We start from the raw sequence: 17,268 nt of genomic DNA on the forward strand, positions 1-17,268 counted from the left end.
CAGATAGAAGCGCGTGGACTCAAGCGAGGATTGGTGGAAGCCAGATACATGAGGAGCGCGGCGTGTGGAGGAAAAGAGTGGGTGAGAGGTGAGAGCCGGACCTTGGCAGGATCCAAAGGATGAGCCGAGGAGCTAGAGTCTAATCCTAAAGAACCTACTGCAGGGCTCTGAGCACAGAGGTGCCATGATGAACCTTCCTTAAGAGTTACAGCCTAGATCTTGAATGCCCCTCCAAAGGGCCACATGTGGAGGGTTTGGTGCCCAACCCCCGGAGCTGTTGGGAGGTAGTGGAGACTCTAGAAGGTAGACCTCGTAGAAAGAGGTTAGGTCATCGGGATGCACTCTTGGAGGGACTATTTGGAAAGAGCATTGTTATTCTGGTTGGCTCAACCCCTCTGTCTGTCTGTCAGTCTGTCTCCCCTTCCTGACTACATGAGGTACCACACACTCCTGCCATGATGGAGGACTGGGAGCAGGACCAACTGACTGGAATCTCTGAAAACATGAGCCGAAAAACCAAACCTTTGCTGGGCGGTGGTAGCGCATGCCTTTAATCCCAGCACTCGGGAGGCAGAGGCAGGTGGATCTCTGTGAGTTCGAGGCCAGCCTGGTCTCCAAAGCGAGTTCCAGGAAAGGCGCAAAGCTACACAGAGAAACCCTGTCTCAAAAAAAACAAACAAACAAACAAAAAAAAAAAAAAAAAACGCCGGGCGGTGGTGGCGCACGCCTTTAATCCCAGCACTCGGGAGGCAGAGCCAGGCGGATCTCTGTGAGTTCGAGGCCAGCCTGGACTACCAAGTGAGTTCCAGGAAAGGCGCAAAACTACACAGAGAAACCCTGTCTCGAAAAACCAAAAAAAAAAAAAAGAAAAAAAAAAAAACAAAACAAAAACCTAACCTTTCCTTGCTGTAAGTTGATAGCTACAAGGATTTTATCACAGTTTCAGAGAGCTAACTCAGGAGGAATAGAGACAGCAGAAGCCGAAATTTGTTTTCTGGGGCTCCGTGGTGGTAGAAGCCAGCAAAAATGGCTGCCTGCCTTCTCCACTGTTGGTCAGGTTCCTGTCTGGAGCTCCCTCCCCTCTGTGGGCTTCTGTGACCCGGCGCTGCCCTGGCTTTCCCCTACCTCTCTGGTTACTCCCTCCAGTTTCCTCTGCAGGCTCCTCTTCCTCTGCCCATCCTTCAAATGTGGTGCTCCTCAGAATTCTGTTCTGGACCCTGTTCTCTTCCTTAGTGATCTCACGTTGCCATGGTTTCCTGGCCAGTCATCAACTGGTAACTTCAAGTCTATTGACAGTCTTCCCAGACCAGTCTTTTAGATACATCAGCTTTGACTGACCACTGGGATGTTTTTATATTTACCGGAATTATGTCCAGTTGTGAGTAGAGGAAAATTCTATGTATGTCCAGCAGTTCAAATAAAGTAGGACCTTGTGTCTTTTTTGTAGGGGAAGGGGCTTTCGAGACAGGGTCTCTCTGTGTCACCTTGGCTGTCCTGGAACCCACTCTGTAGCCCAGGCTGGCCTCAAAACTCAGAGATCTGCCTGCCTCTGCCTCCTGAGTGCTGGGATTAAAGGTGGGTGCCACCGCCACCAGGCAAACCTTGTGTCCTTTTAAAAAAAGATATTTTTAAATGTGTATATTGGTGTATTTGTGTGTGTTTGTGCATGCACACATGCTGCACATATGAATGCAGATACCTAAAGGGGCCAAAAGGAACACTAGATTCCCTGGAGCTGGAATTACAGACAGTTGTGAGCTTCCTGATGTGAGTGTTGGGAACCAAACAGGTTCTTAACAAAGCAGTACCCATTCTTGGCCATGGAGCCATCTCTCCAACCCTTAGACGTTTATTTCAATTTTAGATTAAAGGAGGCCAGAGGTGCTAAGTCTGGGTCTGGTGTAATGTCTCCCTAGTCTCGGGACCCTTCTGGTTTCCTGCCACCTTCACACCCTTAGCTTTACTTCATGATCCAAGATGGCTGCTCAGACTCCAGAATGCTTTGTCCTTAGAGACAGTTTTCCAAAGTCATACCACATGGGCTTATACACCACCAACTATAACTTAGTAAGAAGGCCAAGACAGCTATAAAGCAGACTGATAGATGTTTGGCTTAGTGTGACTGGCCATGTGGCCAGTCACACAATTAGACAGGTGAGTACTGAACAGCGGTTTTTATGTCTGTATCGTAAATTCTCCATCAGTACCACACGTCCGGGGGCTGGAGAGAAAGCCCTGTCAGCAAAGTGCTTGCCACGAAAGCACAAGGGCCTGAGTCCTGCTCCAGCAGGTGTGGGAGAAGCAGGCATAGTGGAATACAGTAGTGATCCCAGCACTGAGGAGGGACAGAGAGACAGACCCTGAGGCTCACAGGCGAGCTAGCCTAACCAATTGCCAGGTCCCAGGTACCAGTGAGAGATCACGTCCCAACAAACCAGGTGGATGGCTCCTGAGGAATGACACCCAAGGCTCACATACATACCCACATACATGTGCATCAACATTCACATGTGCACGTACTCATAGGCACACACACACACACACACACACACACACAGTTGGGGAAAGAGTTAAGGCATCTCAGGACACACCATCTCCACTCCATACCCACTCACCCCAAACCTCTTCCTGACTTCTCCACCTTAGTATGGTCCCAGCAATCAGCTGGTTGCCTAAGGCAAAATCCTCAGAGTCCTAGCTCTCAACTATTCCCTTGTCTAGATCCTCAAGCTGCCAGCATCTCCAACAGCATGCGGGGCCGTCTCTTCTCGCTCCTCTCACACATTCTGTAGATCCACATTATTCAGTCTAGGAGCAGTAACCATGCGGCTCTTCAGAGCTCAGAGGGAAACTAATTTGAAATGTGTTTTGGTGGCTGTGAGATTGCTCCACGGGTAAGGGCACTCGCCACCAAGGATAATGGCCTGAGTTTGAGCCCCAAGACCCACCAGGTGAAAAGGAGAGAGCTCTCACAAGTTCTGACCTCCATGCATGGGTAGCGGTGCATGAGTAACCGATTATACACAATAAATGAATGTAATTTTAGAGAAATGTGCAGGTATAAAATACATGTCAAATTTAGAAAAACCAATATGAAAAATCTTATACTATATTGATTATATGTTAAAATAATATTTTAGCAGCCAGGCAGTGGTGGCGCACACCTTTAATCCCAGCACTCAGGAGGGAGAGGCAGGTGGATCTCTTTGAATTCGAGGCCAGCCTGGTCTACAGAGCGAGTTCCAAGACAGCCAGGGCTACACAGAGAAACCCTGTCTCCAAAAATAAAAATAAAAGGAATAATTCCACCCAAACCTGTCTTGAACCAATGAGTATATTAGAGCTACTTACAAGAGCACAGGGAAGGTTTATTTACAGGATCGTGGATGGCTCCAAGGCAGGTACATCATCAAAAAGCCCCACCCCAGCGTAGATGAGGACGCATGACATCTGCATCCTGGAGCTCTCCACAACGTGGCGGCAGCTGGGTCCTCTGGAGTGCCTCCTCTCACCAGCTAGTTCATAGCTGATACAACCTTTGGGAGAGGCCTTGTGAAACTGGCACCTTTTTGAGCCTTCTAAGTTTCCTTAAATTCCTGAACTATTCTAGAGTCTTGCAAGCCTCCCCCTGGGAGGGAGTGTTTCCATGAAGGAAGGGCAAATACCTCTACAAATCTACAACTCTCGTCTCTCTACCTGACTTTGTCCCAGGAAGGTGTCCCCTTTCTGGGACAATCAGAACTCCACCTGCAGTCTTCACTGTGGTATCACCAAGCACCACTAGCGAAGACAGACTCACAACCGACCTGCCAGGAGTTGTGACCAAACAGATGAACAAATCAGTGACTGATATTCCCAAAGCCAGATGCATTTTCAGGTAGGGGATAGAACAAGACTTCCCAGGCTCAAAGAGATGGCCACCAAGTCTGGGAGGAAAGGCAGAGGGAAGCTCGTGTCCGTGTGTCTGTGTGTCTTCAGTGCTCCATTGACCAGAGCCCAGGTTACCACCAGCCCTCCTCTGCCCAGGAAGGACTAACAGCTCTGTTCTTCCAGGAAAGCATCCTGCTTCCCCCAGACTTTACCCCAACACTCTAAGAAGGGGCTCTATGGAAGATCCTTTCCCCTCCCCTCCCCCGGAGCTGAGAACCGAACTCAGGGCCTTGTGCTTGCTAGGCAAGCGCTCTACCACTGAGTTCAATCCCCAACCCCAGAAGATTCTTTCTAGAGATGAGCTTCCTCTTATGCTGGAGATGATGAGAGTGAGGAACGGTCTGGCTTTGAACTGCTGCTTGCTCAGTACAAGGAGAATGACTACATGTCCCTAACGCCATGTGAGCCTTAATCTGGAGACTGCCCTTCAAGAGACAGGCGGTCCAGACCCCAAACCAGAGGACAGTAGAGACTTGAGAATGAAGATGCAGGGCTGGAGAGATGGCTCAGTGACTAAGAGCACTGGCTGCTCTTCCAGAGGGCCCAGGGTTCAATTCCCAGCACCCACGTGGCAGCTTGCAACTGTCTGTAACTCTAGTTCCAGGGGATCTGGCATCCTCACACAGACATACATCCAGGCAAAACCCCAACGCACATAAAAATAAAAAGTTTTTGTTTTGTTTTGTTTTTTAAATTGTGGGCTGGGTGATGGTGGCGCACGCCTTTAATCCCAGCACTCGGGAGGCAGAACCAGATGGATCTCTGTGAGTTCGAGGCCAGCCTGGTCTACAGAGTGAGATCCAGGAAAGGCACAAAGCTACACAGAGAAACTCTGTCTCGAAAAACCAAAAAAAATTAAAAAATAAAATAAAAAAAGATAGCTTTCTGTGTCCTGAAGAGATTATTATAAGAATGGATGTAGGTGAGTTTGTTAGACATTTTCTGATTGTGACAAATACTAAGAGAAATAACCGAAGGAAAACAAAAACTTTATTTTACACTCGGAGGCAGACGCAGGTGGATCTCTGTGAGTTTGAGGCCAGCCTGGGCTACAGAGTGAGTTCCAGGACAGCCACAAAGCTACACAGAGAAACCCTGTCTCGAAAAAACAAACAAACAAACAAACAAAAAACTCAACTTTATTTTGGTTCATGATTTCAGAGGTTTGGGCCCAAGGTTTGGCTCCATTCCTTTGGGCCTGAGGCAAAGCAGGACACCTTGGCACTGGGAGGTTGTGGAGCAGGAGGCCGCTCACCTCAAGTGACAAAGAGGCCGAGAGGAGACATGGGAAAGGGCCAAACAGACTAATGTATACACACCAGAGACTCAAGGCATGCCTTCAGAGACTCATTCTCTCAAGCCAGCCCCTTCGCTTCCACAATTTCCACCACCTTCCAGCATACCGGAAACTTGAATCCATCAGTAGGTTAAACCATTCACTAGGCAAAGTCTTCACCATTTAATGGTCTCCAGAAATATCCTCATGGGCACACCAAAGGCATGATTTATTAATCTTTTATGTATCTCTTAATCCAATCAAGATCACCTATCACATTGGGCTTGAAAATGCAAGGATCGCCAGGCAGTGGTGGTACACACCTTTAATCCCAGCACTCGGGAGGCAGAGGCAGGCGGATCTCTGTGAGTTCGAGGCCAGCCTGGTCTACAAAGTGAGTTCCAGGAAAGGTGCAAAGCTACACAGAGAAACCCTGTCTCGAAAAACAAAACAAAACAAACAAACAAACAAAAGCAAGGATCATAATAGACATACCCTGTAAGTGCAAACATTTTTAGATGGTTGTTTTGATTAGCAGCAGATGTACATACAGTTGTGGAAGGAGGGAGGGAAGAATGAGGGTGGACCCACATTCAGTCAACAAAGATGGATTTACACAGAGGCAGAACCAGAAATTGTCCTACCAGGCCTGGCTCAGGAGCCTGACCTTCCTGTTCCAGGGAATGGTGGTGAATGCCTTTAATCCGGGCACTCAGGAGGCAGAAGCAGGTGGAACTCTTTGAGTTCCAGGCCAGCCAAGGATACACAGTGAAAACTTGCCTCAAAACAACAACAATAAACAATATAGATAATAAAAGATTCCCACCTGCCCAGCTAGAATCTGCTGTTGGGTGTAGATGGAACCAGAGCCCCAAATATCCTGGACATGAACTTTACCACTGACCCACATGCAAGGCCTCAAAATGGGTGGAATGCACCCTGGAGGCCCTTGCTCCTGGTTCAGGCTCTGAATGACTCAGGCTTTATCAGCCTTGCTTCCACAGCCCTGTCAAATCACACTATGCAATCAGTAGTGCCTGAAGCTCCCAACCTGGGAGGCTGCAGTCCCATCCCCAGCAGCTGCCTGGAGCAGCAGAAGAGACTGTTGATTACACATGCAGCTTTGTAAGCTTCTCTTCGCTCATCTATGAATAGTCCCTTCCCTTCCTTTCCCAGGATGCCTTGGAAAAGGAATGGGAGGCCGGAATCCTTCAGAAAGTGAGTACTAACTCCCCATGTTGTGGAATATTAGTTTAAGAATGAATGTCTTACCTTCATTTATACTGTGGAATGTTTGTTTAATGATGCAAAGATAGGTTGCATTCTTTTATGTTGCATATTATGTTTTTTGTTTATTTTTTTTCCTTTTTTTTTTTTGGTTTTTCCAGACAGGGTTTCTCTGTGTAGCTTTGTGCCTTTCCTGGATCTCACTCTGTAGACCAGGCTAGCCTCGAACTCACAAAGATCCACCGACCTCTGCCTCCCAAGTGTTGGGATTAAAGGCATGCGCCACCACCGCCCGGCTTGTTTTATTTTTGCAAGACAGGGTTTCTTTGTGTAATAGCCCTTGGTTGTCCTGGAACTCACTTTGTAGATCAGGCTAGCCTCCAACTCACAGAGATCCACCTGCCTCTGCCTCCCAAGTGCTGGGATTAAAGGCCACCACACCTGGACGTTGCATTTGTTTAACTCTGTGAAGCTGTGTTACTTTGCCTGCCTAAAACACCTGATTGGACTAATAAAGAGCTGAATGGCCAATAGCTAAGCAGGAGAAAGGATAGGCAGGGCTGCCAGGCAGAGAATAAATAGGAGAGAAGGAAAAAAAAAGGAAGATAAAGAAAAGGAGAAGGAGAGGAGGACACCAGGGGCCAGCCACACAGCCACACAGCCAGCCATGGAGTAAGAAGGAAAGAAAGAGATATAGAATAAAGAAAGGTAAAAAGCTCAGAGGCAAAAGGTAGCCAGGATAACGTAAGAAAAGCTGTCTAGAAACAAGCCAAGCTAAGGCTGCGTATTCATAAGAAAGAATAAACCTCTGTATATTTATTTGGGAGCTGGGTGGCAAGTCCCCAAAGAGTAAAAGAGAAGAAAAAAAAAACTACATTCACATTATACAGTTGGGAGTGAGGGTGGGACCTTTGGACAAGCCTTCGACCTTACCATTCAGTCATCTATGCATTCCTTCACTCAAAACACATTCAATGAACCCCTAAAGACAACAAAAAATGTTGTGTGACAGGCAAAGCGCACAGCAAATCCTAAGCAGAGAAAGGAAATGTTGGTGAGGGCAGCTGTTTCTTGAAATGCAGTTTAGTGTTGTGGATGAGAGCATAGGCCTTGGAGGCTAAGTCCTGACCTTGTGACTTGTTAGGTGCACAACCCTAAGAAGAAGCAGGGATGCTTTTGAGGTTATTGTGGGGTTAGAATAGAGTAGATGCCTGATAAAGAGCTACCATAAGAGGGAGGCGGTGTGTAGCGGGGTGTTCCTGGGCATCAGGAGGGCAGGGTGTGGTGATTAGTGGCAAAGGAAGAAGATGCAGGGTTTATATGCAATTCCCTTTGGCCATTGCACACCCTGTGGACAGAAGAGGAGGCCAGTACACTGGGACACTGAAGGTTACAAACAGCTTAAAGAACAGTGCGGTGGGGGCTGGAGAGATGGCTCAGTGGTTAAGAGCAATGCCTGTTCTTCCAGAGGTCCTGAGTTCAACTCCCAGCACCCACATGGTGGCTCACAACCATCTGTAATGAGATCTGGTGACCTCTAATGACCTGCATTCATACATGCTGTATACATAACAAGTAAATAAATCTTAAAAAAAAAAACAAAAAGCAGTGCAGTGACACAGACAGTTTTCACAAGACAGCACGCACACCTAGCACCAGCTAACACCCCCTAAATTTAGAGTCACAGTCGGTGAGGTCAAATGACAGGGTCTCCAAAGCTGGGGAGCCAGCTCTGGGGATTTGCTTCGCTGTTGGCCCATGTTCTAGATTCTGCTCATCTAGAAAGGTCCATTCCTGCTGTCTATGGCTGTGATGAAATGGACCAAAACCAACTTGAGAGGAAAGGGTTTATTTGGCTTATATGTCCAGATCACAGTCTATCACTGAGAGAAGCCGAGGCAGGAACTCAAGCAGGGCAGGAACCTTGAGACAGGAACTGAAGCAGAGGAATGATGCTTACAGGCTTGATCCTCATGGCTTGCTGGGTTTTTTTGTTTGTTTGTTTGTTTTTTTGTTTTTGTTTTTGTTTTTTTTGTTTTTGTTTTTTGTTTTTCGAGACAGGGTTTCTCTGTGTAGCTTTGCGCCTTTTCCTGGAACTCACTTGGTAGCCCCGGCTGGCCTGGAACTCACAGAGATCTGCCTGCCTCTGCCTCCCAAGTGCTGGGATTAAAGGCATGTGCCACCACCGCCCGGCTATTGCTCGGTTTGTTTTTAACACATCTGAGGACCACCTGCACAGTGGTCATGCCACCCACAATGAGCTGGACCCTTCTGCATCAATCATGATCAACAAAACGCCCCCACAGAGTTGCCCACAGGCCAATCTAGTGGAGGCATTTTCTCAGCTGAGGTTCCGTCTTCCCGGATGACTTTAGCTTGTGTCACTGACAACAACAACAACAAAACAAACAACAAAAACCTAGCCAGCATACTTGACTGTCCCTGGAAGCAGTTGAGCCCTGGAACCAAGAAGAGCCATTTCCTTTCATAGGAACTGGAGAACACACATCTCCAGAAAGCCAGAGTGAAGCTAGCTTCAAGATTAGGAGAGGGCTGAGCATGGTGGTGCATGCCTTTAGTCTCAGCACTTGGGAGGCAGAGGAAGGTGACTCTGTGAGTTCAAGGATAGCCTGGTCTACATGGTAAATCCCAGGACAGTGAGGACTATGTAGAGAGACCCTGTCTCCAAGAAGAAGAAGAAAAAAAAGACTAGGATAGGCCTCTAGTCAGGTGGCCAATGAGGAGATGGAAGCAGAAGCCCCAGACAGGCTGATCAGGTTCATGATCACTGTCCCGAGCTTCTTTGGTCCTATTTGGAAGTGAGGCCCACTGAGGGCCAAGACTTTGCCCAGCACAAATGGAGCTGAGGAGAATCTTTGCTGGGAGGATGCGAAGGAGAGCAAGGGTCAGAAGCCGTCAGCTCCAAGCTAAGGACAAGCAGGCACTGAGGCTCTGAGGGCCATTTCAAGTGAGAGAAGCCTCACTGGAGGAGATGTCACTTGGGAGGATGGGGGTCAGGGCGCCTCCATTCTCGCTCCGTTGACTTGGCTCACTTCGTGTGACCTCTCCTTGGCCTCTGTTTGTTTTCAATAAAAGAAGATGGTTTTATTAATAAGACCTCAGAGGTCCTTCATAGCTTAGAATTCTAACATCTCAACTCTACCAATGCCTGAGCTCTTAGGACTTGAAGTGTTGGGATTGGATCTAAATACTAAAAGGAACTCCAGAATAGCTAGGTCTGAGAAAGGGTGTGATGATGGTTAATGTCAACTTGATAGAATCTAGAATCACCTGGGAGACAGGTCTCTTGAGAATGCCTATAGGGGATTCTCTCTCTCTCTTTTAGATTTATTTTATGTGATTTTAGTATTCTGCCTGCATGTATGTGTGTGTACCTTGTGTGAGCCCATGAAAGAGGGAGTTGAATGCCCTGAGTTGGGAGTGGTTGCTACCTGTCATGTGGGTGGTGGGAATTGAACTTGGGTCCTCTGCAAGAACAAGTGCTCTTAATGCCTGAGCTATCTTTCCATCCCTGTAGGGATTGCGATGATCTTGACTGCATTAACTGAGGCAGGAAAACCTTTCCACTTGGGTGGCACCATTCCCTGGCTGGAATTCTGGACTGTGTACGTGATAAGGAGGCTGAGCAGCAGCAGCAGCAGCATCCGTCTCTCTGCTTCCAGATGGATGTGATGTGAACATCTGCTTCAAGCATCTTCTACCTTGATTCCCCACCGTGGGGGACTGGTACCCGTGAACAGCAAGCCAAAGGTGAGCCCTTCCCTTCACTTGCTTTTGTCAGAGTATTTTAATTGCACTAACAGATAAAGAAATGAATACAAGCCGGGCGGTGGTGGCGCACGCCTTTAATCCCAGCCCTCGGGAGGCAGAGCCAGGTGGCTCTCTGTGAGTTCGAGGCCAGCCTGGTCTACAGAGCGAGATCCAAGACAGGCACCAAAACTACACAGAGAAACCTTGTCTTGAAAAACCAAAAAGAAAAAAAAGAGAAAAGAAAAATGAATACAAAGGGCTATTCACAGCTCTCAACCCTCAGGTCATGTGAGTGCTTCCGATGTAGGAAAGGACTATGGGGAAAAAGTAATGGAGGCAGGTAAGGCAGATGGCCTGCCCAAGCTCCTGACACCTCCAGAGCAAAGGTAGCTTTCTTTTGTTCCTCTCCTAACTCATGCTACCTCAGGAGCCCGTGGAAAAGCTGCATTATAATCGATAGCCTCATAAATAAGTGAAGAGGCGACATAAAACACCGTGTCTCCAGTACAGGGCTTCCTCAGGAGAACGGACCTCGACCCACTTCTGCTCAACATCCTGACTTTCTGCGGCAGTTTCCGAAGGGAGGGAACTCTTAAGAGTCACCTCAGGCATGCCTCCGCTTCTGTGCTGGCCTCGATGCACCCTCATCCAAGAGGTCAAGAGCTGAGAAATGCGCTTTTTCCTACCACGCCACCCAGGTGAGGACACCCTCTCCTATCAGTCCCCCATAGGCAGGCTGCGCCCGCCCTTCATCATGGCCTCCTTTGTTCTCTCCCTCCTGGTACGCTTTGCCCTCTGTGTTCGGTTCTGGCCTTCTGCTTCTCACCTCCTCAGGCTTCATGACTTTCTTTGGACAATGGCTTTTAGAGCACATAGAATCAGCAGGAAGAGGAAAGCAACTGACCCCCACCCCTCTGTCCCCAATTATAACCACCTCAGAAGCCTCCGTGTGGGCTGTAAATGAGAAGGTCTGAAGGAGAGAAATGCATTTCTGAGCATAAGACACCAAGACTCCAGTAACTGACTTCACACAACAGCCATGTGTGAACCAGCGAGTTGACAGGAAGGCATTTCTTTTTGTCCGTGACTTCTCGACACCTGTAGGAGGCATGGCGGTCTTTGAGCTCACTATAAGCACTAAGGGAATGTGGAATGTTAGCACACAGGGTTGTTCCTTCCAGGACAGGAATGCAATACCTGTTATCTGCCCAGAAAGCTGGAGCACCCCTAGCCCGTGACCTCTGCACTACCGTGTGGTCAGAGATGTTTCCGCCACCAGATCCTCCCCCAGACCCTATCCTAAGCTTGTTCTTCTCAGTCAATCTACAGAACCCATCTTTATGGACTTTACAAAGAGTTTTGATGGAGTCACGTCTGGTGTGTGTTTAGCTTACCTTGTTCCTCAAGGAGGTGTATGTATGCTTTGTTGTGCATGACGGATTGAGTTAATTATCAGCAGAATAGTTTGCACCAAATTGTCCTGGGCTTAAATATGTTTAAAATAAACCACTTGGGCTGGGCGGTGGTGGCGCACGCCTTTAATCCCAGCACTCGGGAGGCAGAGGCAGGCGGATCTCTGTGAGTTCGAGGCCAGCCTGGGCTACCAAGTGAGTTCCAGGAAAGGCGCAAAGCTACACAAGAGAAACCCTGTCTCGAAAAACCAAAAAAAAAATAAAAAAAAAAAAAAATAAATAAAAAAATAAACCACTTGGGCTCAGACTCCTGAAATGTGAACCAACACTGGCTACTGAGTCGAGTTGGTCCTGACTGCTTTTTGGCCTCTCTACAGCCTTCTAAGGCCAAAGGGACCCCTGAATACTGTAACAAGAGCAAACCTCCAACAAACACCCCCAGACCAAAATGGTGGCCATTCCTGTGTGGAGACAGACAACAACCTTCTGAGTGCGCCTAGAAACTCCTCAGCGCTCTCCTCTGCTGTGCTGCCTCAGTTTCCCCTCCACTCTGGCCATGGCACGAGTTGCCCCCAGAACTAACGGTGTTCGGTGTTGCTGGGGTGGTTGGCATGTAGAAAGGAGTTGTAGGGTTATATGCCAGCCCTCCTTGTCCTCAGTTACTCTGTCCTGGTGAATCCCTTTAAGCCTCTGACCAGGAGACCTCTCACTTGCTCTCTGTCTGATCTATGCATGTGATGTTTGGAATGAGGTTTCCCTGTGAGTTACCATGGCAGCGTTTTACTCATGTGTACCACTCAGATGCAACATCCAAAGTCATCTATCCTTTTGTTTGTTTAGTTGGGTTTTTTTTTTTTTTTTGAGACAGGATTTCTCTGTGTAGCCTTGGCTGTCCTGGAACTCACTCTGTAGCCCAGGCTGGCCTCAAACTCAAGACAAGAGATCCGCCTGCCTCTGCCTCCTGAGTAATGGGATTAAAGGTGTGCACCCCCACCCCTCGGCTGTCCTCTTATCTGAAGGAGGCCATCAGGATGATGCCTCTGTAGTCCCCCATCAGCCCTCCCCAGGACACATGTGAGCAACAGTGTTGTTCTGAGACATCTATACTGGCCTTCCCAGCCCCAGCACTGAGGATGCGGGCTTGACTGTCCCAGGATGGTGCTCTGCCTCAGAGGCGGTTGGCAACCAGGCATTTGGCTCTGGCTTGACCCGACAGAAAGTAGCTTTAGTACCCCCAGGAAGTGGCACAGAATTATCTGTCTGGTCCCTTGCAAGAGGCAAAAGTAGCCATTAGCACAGGTTAGCAGACCTGGAAAGCTGGTCACTAGTTTACAAAGCTGCTTTGAGACCTGCTCCATGGTAGCCCAGGCTGGCCTTGAATTCCTGATGCTCCCAACCTCAGCCTCCTAACTGCTGAGAGTACAGGTGTGCGTACCATGCCTGGTGGTAAACAATGGATTCCTGACCCTACAATCTATAATAACTGGACCTCGTGGTCCCTGCCCCTAATCCCAGCACTCAGGAGGTGGGTACAGGAGGACCAGGAATCAGAAGTCAAGGAGGATTACCCAGTGAGTTCAAGAGTCTCAAAGAATACCAAGGACTAGAAACGGAGCTTGGTAGGAGGGCACCTGCCCAATACGCCACAGCAGCACACACACACACACACACACACACACACACACACACACTCACTCACACACACACACACACACACACACACAGAAACAGACAGACAGACACACACACACACTCACTCACACACACACACAACACACACACACACACACAGAAACAGACACACACACACACACACACACACACAGACATAGAGTGACGCAGCAACATCTGGTCTTAGCTCTTACAGCCAAAAGTTCCAGGCTGCTCTAGCGCAGAGGCCCACACTTAGAGTGCCCAGCCCTTGCTCTCCAGTAGGGCCCTGAGGTCCAGCCCCAGGCTCCTGGCTCTACCCAGAAACACAGGCTGGGGCTGGCGCCCAACACATGGGTTGTGGCTGTCACCAGAGAGGAGCTGGCAGCCGACACAGCAGACTATGTTTTCTTTGCAGGCTGAGGGTAACCAGAGGAAGCTGAGAAGTCTGCTCTGCTTCGAGGACGAGAGGAATAGAGGATCAGAGAACCAGGCAAGGCCAGCAGCTTGCCGAAGGGAGGAACCCTCTAACTTCTAAGATAAACATGGAGTGGAGACCAAAGATGGGTGGGGTGCTAAGGACCCACAAAATCCCTGGGTCCTGTTAGGAGCTATTCAAGTGTGTCGTGGTGGTAGCTAGCACTTATTAAATGTCTTGCGCTAACCACTATGCCCAAAACTAGGTTATACCAGGAAGTCAGTGTGTACAGAGGCTGGGAACATCAGTCTACACAACACACAACCGGGCTCAAGTCTTTGACTTTGTTCCTCACTAGCTCTGTGACCTTGAATAAGTTACTTAAGGACCCTATGTCTCAGGTGCTTCATCAATAAAATGGGAATGCTAATAGCAGCACCCATAGAAACCCAGAAGATCAAGAGCATTGCCGTCCATAAAGCTCTTAGAACATTGCCTGTAGTAAGCTTTGGCTATTCTGATTCCGTTGAATCTTCACACAAAGCTCTGAAGTAGATCTCATTAACTGTGGAGGCTCCGGGAAGCTGAATGACTCTCCTGAGATCCCCAGGTCTGTTTGATTGACAGAGCCTGAGTGTCCTTCTAAGTGCCCCTAGCTGTCCCCATCTTTGGGAGGATGTAGATTCGCAAAAGCTAGCTCTTGTGTCCCATAGCCATTCTGGCTTGGAAACCACTGCCTCTGCACCAGAACTGGAACAAAAGTGATCTCCACCCTGCCTCGGAGGCCTGCCGGATTGCCCCCTGGGCCCAGCCCGCAGGTCCCTCCCACAGACTATGGCAACAGCCAGAACTGGGAGCCTCCTAGGTGCTACACCTGCATCAGCCGCCCCAGGCCTCCCTTGGGGCCTCTCCCTTCAAACCACAGCGTCCCCACCCCACCCCCACCCCAGGTGGGATGCTGGCGGCTCAGCCTGGAGGGACCCTTCTAATTTCCAGGATAAACAGACTGTCATCCTGGCCCAGCCCTCTGCGGGCTGGCTGCTCCCCGCCCCCTCAATCCGCAGTGCACAGCCCGCTCTGTTCTCCTGCCAACTTGGCAGCTCACTGCTGCTGCTGTTACTATCAACACCTCTGAGGGAAAAGGGAGAGAAGTCGGCTCTGATCGCCTAGTGCACTGAGCAACAAATTCACGTTGAGCCAGAGCACTCTGGAATGTCTCCCAAGCTCCGAAGGCTCCGGGTGGGGCAAGGTAGGATCCGTTTAACAGAAAACAGATAGTGCTGGAGATCAGCCGTGGGTCGGATCCGAACAGCCCCCTAGCAGGACCACTGGAACCAGGCGAGGACACAAAAACACCCCCCCGCCCCCGCGCGCGCGCCCCCGCAGCCCCCACCAGGGAGTGCGGAGCTGGGTGGGTGGGTGGGGGTGGGTAGGAAGAGCTGCTGGAGGCTGCGGCCTCGGAGGCAAAGGCGGTAAATGGATCTTGCTTTCACCTCAGCCCTTGCCACAGTCCAAGGAATGTGGATGGCTTCAATTCAAGCGATGGTGGATCAGGATTTTGTGGTCTGAATAGGAAAATGTTTTGTTTTGTGGTCGTTTTTCATTTTGTTTTTGTTTTTTTCCTTCAGACTGTCAGTTTAGCAATGTGTGGACTGGGTCTTTTCCTTCCGTCATCCTTGGACTCCTCTCCCAGTTTAGACTGGGAGCCGGAGGGAGCTCACTTTCTAAACAGTGGGAAGCTTTCCAGGGTCAACCTTATCTTTTTTAGCCCCCCCCCCCCCCAACAGTGCCACGCAGGCCCAGCCCATTGACTTCATGAAGCTCCTGGTGCCTGTCTCTGTCTCCTGCTAGGGCTCCCGGGACCCAGTCGTCAAGAACCAAGAACTTCAAGGACCCAAGGCACAGTGCGCTGATAGATCAGTCACCCATGTCCTACAGGACCAAGAGGTGATCTCTGTGCAGCCTTTCCCAGGAGGAAGGCCTTTCCAGCTTTCTCTCTGCTAGCTAAGGTAAAGCCTGTACTTCCTGCCCTAGGGCTTTTGGTATCAGCCGGGGTGATTGGCTCAGTGGACTCGCCTAAATCCTACACCAGCAGGCTGCCCAACCCACCCAAGAATGTGGTCCCGGTTCAAAGCCCCTTATAATCAGCCTGTTTGCTTTTCCATAACACACAGGGAACTTCAGGCACCTCAATGGGCTACAGACTACAGGGATGAAGACGTGAAAACGATGTCTTTATACTGACTGGGTTGTGCTCTCCTCTGCCCTCTCCAGATGTGCCCTCGCCCAGATGTGAAACTGATAGTAAGATAATTTCCAGCCCCAGGGATCTGAAAGCCCTCACCTTCCTGCTAAGAACTACCCAGCTCCCCAGAAAACCTTCATACTATCCCGGGGCCTGGCCACAAGAAAGAACTCACTCTGCAGGCTGGAATGGAAATAAACCCTGAGAGGCTGTGCCATTCCAGGCTGCACCTGTGAGCAGCCCCTCAGATGATGCCCTGTCAGCGTTTCCATGACAAACTCGTATTTCCGGATGCTTCTCTTCCAGCTTGAAGAGCGTGCCTCTCGGCGAGGCTTGATACTGAAAATGCATTCATAATTTTTTTCCCAAAAAAAGATTGCACGCTCCATAAAAATTTACACTCTCCGTATATGTTTTTGCTCTTTATTCTGAGAGTTTTGGAGTTTAACATTTGTTATGGGTTACATGAAGATATCTGAAACACACATTGGCAAGGTCTGTGGTGCAGAACTACCGATGAATATATTCTACACGATGTGGTAAGACCTACCCCTGCAGGAAGACATCTTCTGCCACCCTTTGCTTGTCTCAAGGCCTGAAATTCCAGTAGCGTTTTCTACTTTTGTGCTCGAAAGAGTCCCCAGCCCCAAGTGTCCACTGTGACAATGCACATCCCTCTAACAGCTGACTCTGGAAGGCCACCAGCTCCCAGCTGATAAGGGGTGAGTAGAACAATTGTGAGGCATCTGGAAGGTCAGGGGAAGGGCAGAAAGGGCCGGAAAATAGAAGGTGGAAGTTTCTGGACAGGTTACGTATTTTATAGTTTAATATTGGTAGGCTTACCTCTAAGACACGTGTACGCATGCATTCACACACAGGGACACACATACACAGGCACATAGAGACACACGCTTGCACAGAGAGAGGGAGAGAAAGAGGTGTAGACGTGCACACAGAGAGACAGGCACTGGAGCAAGCAGACGTGGAGAGGAGCTTGTGCACACACAGAGATGCACTTGTGCACACACGGATGCACTCCTGCACACAGAGACAGAGGCAGAGACATGCATGCATTTACTCACCAGTGAGAGAGAGAATGGTCCTCTGCCTTCCACCTGGGCTGCGTCATGCTGACCATTCCCACAGTTAAAAAAAAAGTTTCAATAACTAAAAGTAACTTTAAAAGGAATTTCCAAGGCTGGAGAGATGGCTCAGTGGTTAAGAGCACTAGTTGTTCTTCTAGAGGAACCAGGTTCAATTCCCAGCACCCACATGGCAGCTTACAACTGTCTGTAACTCCAGTTCAAGGGGATCTGACACCTTCACACCAATGCACATA

General features: G+C 49.2%; 1 protein-coding gene and 1 long non-coding RNA gene across 3 annotated transcripts in view; one reads left to right on the forward strand and one right to left on the reverse strand.

Moving 5' to 3' along the window:
* The window catches only part of Dynll2 (dynein light chain LC8-type 2), a 20,559-nt gene extending 19,310 nt beyond the window's left edge, over window positions 1-1,249 (reverse strand). Inside the window, exon 1 of the mRNA XM_042282585.2 lies at window positions 1,126-1,249. The gene's annotated coding sequence lies outside the window, so the exon portion shown is untranslated. The remainder of the gene's footprint in view (window positions 1-1,125) is intronic.
* Window positions 1-16,338, forward strand: part of LOC121831409 (uncharacterized) — a 26,936-nt gene extending 10,598 nt beyond the window's left edge. The window contains exons 1-6 of one of the 2 annotated variants that reach the window (XR_006074820.2): window positions 5,545-6,424; window positions 9,972-10,204; window positions 10,710-10,902; window positions 13,685-14,933; window positions 15,536-15,693; window positions 15,859-16,338. This is a non-coding gene — a long non-coding RNA (uncharacterized LOC121831409). Of the gene's footprint in view, window positions 1-5,544; window positions 6,425-9,971; window positions 10,205-10,709; window positions 10,903-13,684; window positions 14,934-15,535; window positions 15,694-15,858 lie in introns of those variants that run through there. The other variant, XR_013041833.1, reaches the window with a different exon arrangement.
* Window positions 16,339-17,268: the final 930 nt, after the last annotated feature.

This window comes from Peromyscus maniculatus, chromosome 8 (assembly GCF_049852395.1).
Source record: "Peromyscus maniculatus bairdii isolate BWxNUB_F1_BW_parent chromosome 8, HU_Pman_BW_mat_3.1, whole genome shotgun sequence".
NCBI lineage: Eukaryota > Metazoa > Chordata > Mammalia > Rodentia > Cricetidae > Peromyscus > Peromyscus maniculatus.